This window comes from Trichechus manatus, unplaced genomic scaffold (genome assembly GCF_000243295.1).
Source record: "Trichechus manatus latirostris isolate Lorelei unplaced genomic scaffold, TriManLat1.0 scaffold00028, whole genome shotgun sequence".
Taxonomy (NCBI): Eukaryota; Metazoa; Chordata; class Mammalia; order Sirenia; family Trichechidae; genus Trichechus; species Trichechus manatus.
Window position 1 is genome coordinate 16,524,625 of NW_004443964.1, and position 6,242 is coordinate 16,530,866.

Here is a 6,242-nt window from a genome sequence, read left to right on the forward strand (position 1 = left end):
TTGGAATCAACTTGACAGCAACTGTTTTTTTCTGGTTATACGAGGCTCAGGGAAGGCTCAGTAGAACCAAACCCAAGCAAAAGATGATGCAACCCTGAACTAATTGAAATTCACCATCAGTATATTTAAAGGTGTATAGTGGTGTGAGTTTCAAATCCTGACTCCCTCATGCGCTACCTGTGTGACCTTGGGCAAATTACATAACCTCTGAACTCAAATTTTCACGAGGAGGAAAATGAACCCTACCCCAGAGTGCTGTTGTGATTAAACGGGATAACATATATAAAGTGCTTAGCACCATCTTTAGTACATAAAATCAAAAACCAAACCCGCTGCTGTCAAGTCATAGCAACCCTATAGGACAGAGTAGAACTGCCTCTCCCGTGGAGCAGCTGGTGGGTTTGAACCGTCAATCTTTCAGTTAGCAGCTGAGTACTTAAGCACTGTGCCACCAGGGCACCTCTTTGGCACATAGTGTACACTTAATAAACAGTACTTTCAAATCGCTACTGAAAAAAATCTTGAATACAGAAAAAAAAAACTTTCAGCACAAAGATGTACATGAAAGTGTTATTTATAATAGAAAAATTCTTAAAACAGACTCAAAATCCCCTTGATGGAATATTATACAGTCATTAAATTGTGAGAATGTTTGGTAGAGCCACAGATTTAAAAAAAAAAAGACTAGACAAAATTGTGTATCTGGTGTGATCTCGTTTATGTAAATATTGAGCCTTTGGGTAGAAAGGAGGTCACGTTAGCCCTTACTCAAATTTCACCGCCTCATTGCCCCCACCTGTTCCTTTAGGACCTCTGAAAAGGCACTGGGGGTGGGCCCTAGGGAGTAGCTGCCACCTCCCCCCAACCTCCAGTATTCACAAAACATCTGTGTTTGAGAGGCAAGGCCATTCTTATGCCAGGCCTTTGCCCTTGCAGTGTCTCACAAAGGACACCTCCCTATAGGGTGACCAACCACCCAGTTTGCCCCGGCCTCATGAGTTTCCTGGGATGTCGGACTTTTAGTGCTAAAACTGGGGAAGTCCCTGGCAAATTGGAATGGGTTGGTCACCCTATCTCTCCCTGTGCAGGGTACTTCCAAAGCTGCAAATCTTTGAGGTCATAGACAGAAAAAGGGGTTCATGTTCTCAGCTGGAACCAGGCTATGTTCCTACCGAAACAGGGGTGAGCAAATTATTTGAGGAAGCTAGCATTGCTAGGAAGCAGCAGCCAGCGCCATTGGTGGTAGCGTTAGCGGGGCAAGCTGGGGGGTTGTGCTGCAGCAGCAGCCATCTCTCTTCACTGGTCCAATTCTCTAGCCTGGTTTTAGACATTTCTGGCTGTGTAGCCTCTGAGCCTGGTTCTTGGGCATTCTTGGTCATTCTGTGAGCTTACAGTCGATGGTGTTGGTTTCTGTTTGTTGTAACCAAGAACTCAGCTGATACAGAAACTGGTACCCGAATGGTCTTAGGCCAGGGAGTCTCAGGGAAATGGGTTGGGGGCGGTCTATGACTGTCTATCTAGTCTCTTGAGGCTGATGGTAGAGAAAAGGCATCTAGTATGAAGGTATGATACTCTGATAGCCCATCGCAAACAGTGGCAAAACAACTCAATAAAATCACTGGTGTCACCTGGAATTAAAGGCAGGTCTTTAGAGGGGTGGCTGTAGCCATAATGGGTGTGAGGAATTCAAGGGCTGTGGGGTGGGCTGCTTTCTTCTGATGGTACTGGATGCTTAGAAACTCTCTTTGGATTTAGAAGACTACATACACACATTTGTATGTGCTGCTTTAACCCGTTTTCAAAGTGACCTGAAAGCTTGCTAATGTTGAGGGCAGCCCAGAGCAAGTGAAGGTTCTTCACGAGGTCCAGGCTGCAGTGTAAGGACTTCTGCTAATTGGTTCTTATGACTCAGTGGACCCAATGATGCTCTGTGTACAGCCACATACTGGGATGCTGTACAGAGTCCATAGCAAGCTCCAAAAGGAGCATCACTATGGTTGTACTTAGGGTTTTGGAGCAAAGTCTTACTCTCTTTGGCTAATGACTATTCTTTTTGGAAACTATTCTTACTTTGCTCCTGGGCCCTGGCAAAGATTGAAAGCCTGGCATTGGGTACCAGCTGACCATGTAACCTGTTCTGCTTATCGTGAACGGAGTATCTGTTCCATTTAGCCCTAAAGTACCCGGTAGCATTCCCATCCCGAAGAGTACATGGGGTATGTAAGAGCAAGCCTGAGCAGTCCTGGAGAAAGCACAGAAGGAGTGCAATTCCCAGTTCACTGAGTGTTTACTCCCACTTCACTGCCACCGCTTCCTCAATCCACAATCCAACTCCCCATGACCAGATGACTAAGAAGACCAACATTTGAGCTTGGTTTACAGATGGTATCAGCTGGAAGTGGACAGCTAAAGTGTTATAGCTACAGTTGGAAGTGGTCTTGCAGGACAGTGGCAAAAGGACATCTTCCCAGTAGGCAGAGCTTTGAGTTGTACTTCTTGTGGTTCTCTTTGCCTTGAGAAAGACTCTACACCAAGTCATGGGCAGTGTCCCTTTGGCCAGCTGGTCAGGGGCTTAGAGGATTGGTGACAAGGAGTTTTAGAAAGAGGGTATAGATGAACTTCTCAGAATAGACCTAGAAAGTGGTAGTATTTGTGCCCCATATGGATACTTATCAAAATATCCCCACTAAGGAAGTATTAATAAGTTAGTGGATAAGAAGACCCACCTTGTGGATGTAGGTCAAGCTCCTTCCCTAGTCAAGCCAGTGCCTGCTTATTGGGGTCATGCACAAAGTGGCAATGGGGGCTGGGACCAAGGTTATAATGGGTTCAACATGTGCTTCCCCTTTGCAAAGTTGACCTGGCTATTGCCATAGCTGAGTGCCCATGCTGGAAGGAGTCATCATAATGGACTCTGTCATGGAGGGGACAGTGAGTTAACTTAATTGGGGAGAAGGTTATAATGAACTTGGATTTGCTTTCCCCGCCAGCCATGTTTTACCACCATCATCACCCTACAGGGATTTACTAAGTACCTTATTTACCATTACGGTATCTTCCACACCATGGTATCAAGCAGGAAACTAACTTTACAATGAAAGAAGAAATTGGCTATGCTATTAGATTCACTAGCCTTATCATACACTCCAAACAACCAGAAGCAGCTGGCTTTACAGAACAGTAGAATGGCCCACGGAACACTCGCTTGGCTACAGAGCCAACTGGAAGACAATAGCTTGAGAGCCTGGATTCCATTCACTTTTGGAACCAGCAATTCTGGAGGTGCTTGTATCTTTCTCATGGATTCTTTTTCTTTTCCTTTTAAATGAGCCAGAGTTGATTTCTGTTGCTTGTAACTAAAAATTCCAAGTGCTGTATCTGATCTAATATATTTTGATCAGTTTGAAGTGTTTTTTAAAAAATTAACTTAGTTGCCAATATTTACAAATCAAGAGTTTCCATATGTAATACACATTCGCACCTTCTCTTGAAAAAGTTGAAGACCTGGCCATTTTAGGCCTATATTTGTGTAGCTGCTCTCTTTAGACAAAACCTGGGTACTCAGTTTTCCAAAGGCCTTACCCTGCCCACTTCATTTACTTTCATTACTTACCTGATCATTGAAGGCAAGTAAGTTTGTGACACTTGGTGCTCAACAAAACTGTGTTGAATAAATTAATTTGGCAATTAGCACTTGCATATCTTTAATTTTCGTTTCACATATGTGTTCTATCTTTTTACTTGGATTGTAAGGTATTTGGTGGCCAGAATACTGTTAACTATTTTTCTTATTTATTTTATTGTGCTTTAGGTGAAAGTTTACAGAGCAAATTAGTTTCTCATTCAAAAAGTTATACACAAATTGTTTCATGACATCGGTTGCAATCCCCGCAATGTGCCAGTGCTCTCCCTCTTTCCACCCCAGGCTCCCCATTTCCATGTGTCCAGTTTTCCTGTCCCTTCCTACTTTCTCGTTTTGCTTTTGGGCAGGTGTTGCCCATTTGGTCTCGTATACTTGATTAAGAAGCATGTTCCTCACATGTGTTTTGTTTGTTTTATAGGCCTGTCTAATCTTTGGCTGAAAAGTGAACTTCAGAAGTGGATTCAGTTCTGAGTTAGAAGGATGTCAGGGAGCCATAGTCTTGGGGGTTCCTTCAGTCTCTGTCAGACTAGTTAAGTCTGGTCTTCTTTGTGAATTGGAATTTTGTTCTACATTTTTCTCCCGCTGTCTGGGACCCTCTATTGTGATCCCTGTCACAGCTATCAGTGGTGGTAGCCGAGCACCATCTGATTCTTCTGGGCTTAGGCTGGTGGAGGCTGTGGTTCATGTGGTCCATTAGTCCTTTGGATTATTATTTTCCTTGTATCTTTGGTTTTCTTCATTCTCCTTTCCTCCGAATGGGATGGGACCAATAGATGTATCTTAGATGGCTACTGGTAAGCTTTTAAGACCCTAGATACTGCTCAGCAAAGTAAGACGTAGAACAGTTTCTTTATGAACTGTGTTATGCCAATTGACCTAGATGTTCCCCAAGACCATGGTCCCCAGCCCTCAGCCCCAGTAACTCGGTCCCACAAGGTATTTGGATGTGTCTAGGAAGCTTCTATGACTGTGCTCCCTTTGTGCTCTATTATATATATGAATATACATGCTATGCTGTACATACAAATATGTATGTAAAAACATCCACAGGCTAACCTATATACGTACATGGATTTAGTCCTACACGCCTGCCTTCCCCTATTCAGGATAGGTATCTGTCTATGTATCTGCTTGTAAGTTACTATTTGTTTTTACTGTTGTTGTGGGGTTGTATATGCTATAGTATCTACTGCAGTTGCTTTTTTTTTTTTCCCCCTTGTGTTCTTCTAAGTGTCTTCCTTTGTCTTGGTCAAGTTGTGCTGACTTCCCCTACATTGTTTGTTGTCTTTCCCTTTACCAAAGTGAACACTTGTCTACTATCTTAACTATTTTTCTTTAAATCACTTCTTTGATGTTTCCTATTTTAATAAATACTCATTTGTGTTTATAAAACCTTACCCTTAACCTCAGAGCTGACCTCGGCCAACCTGGGTTAAGTCTCTCTGATTTGGTCTGCAGTGCCCGAAATTACATCATCATGACTCCTACCCTAGGCAAAGCTGAGACCGACTGACTTGTCAGGTAAATACATTATTTCTCTAGAATACAAAAATATTTTTGAAGCAGGTTTTGGAAAGGGAGTCACTCTTTATGTTGCAAACGAGAAATAGGAAAAGTTCTTGCTGAGGTGGTCAAGTTCCTAGCTGGGACACGGGGAAAAGTGTAAAAACAAAAAAACCAAACCCTGCCATCCAGTAGAGTCCGACTCATAGCAACACTACAAGACAGGGTACAACTGCCCCATAAGCCAAGGTTCCCTCGGAGCAGGCTTGTGCGTTCAAACCGCCAACCTTTACAGTTAGTAGCCAAGCACTTAACCACTGAACCACCAGAGCTCCTTGGGAAAGGTGTAGGAAACTGGAATATAGTTGCCTTCTGGAGTTTCTCGGGGGCAACAAGTCTCCGAGTGACTCTCCCTTGGGGTCTGGCAGCCCAGGGCGTTTCCTGGCACAGCCTCGGAGCGGTTGTCATTGGATCAATTTCAGGACTCTAGAAAAAAGCCTTCGGAGTTTCACATTTCTGGGGGATCGCCCTCCCGCCCCAAGTTAATTTCACCCGGTCGCTGGGGCTACCCGGCCCCCCTCTGTCGCTCGGGCCGCCCGCTTCGTGACACTCTGTCTGGCTTTCTCAGCATCATTTTCCCCAAGGGGGCGACATGCAGTATGAATTTTGGGGCTCCCTTGCCCTCCTCTCCGAGCCGGGGAGGGGAGACCCGGGAGGGGGGCCCTGCCGAGTTCGGGCTCCGTTGCGGACTCCGCAGAAGCTTTCAGCTCGCGACACCTTTCTGCGGGGCTCCTTTCTCGAGGGGAGCGCCCCTGTCCCCCACGCCGCGACAGCCCGCGGGTCCACCCCGTCGCGCCGAGGCGCCCCGGCTTCTCGCCCGCGACTCGGCGCTCCCGCGCTCCCTCTAGCGGCCGCCGCGCGGCCTTGCTCCGTCCCAGGCTCGTCGGCTGCGCAGCTCACGTGACCGCGCTCTGGGCCTGCGGCCGCTGTCGGTTCCCCCAGTCACCGAGCGAGAGGGAAGAAACAAGATGGCGGCTGAAGGCGATCCGGAGTGGGGCCCCAGCAATTCGGATTGAGCCTTCTCCCTCCACCCGCT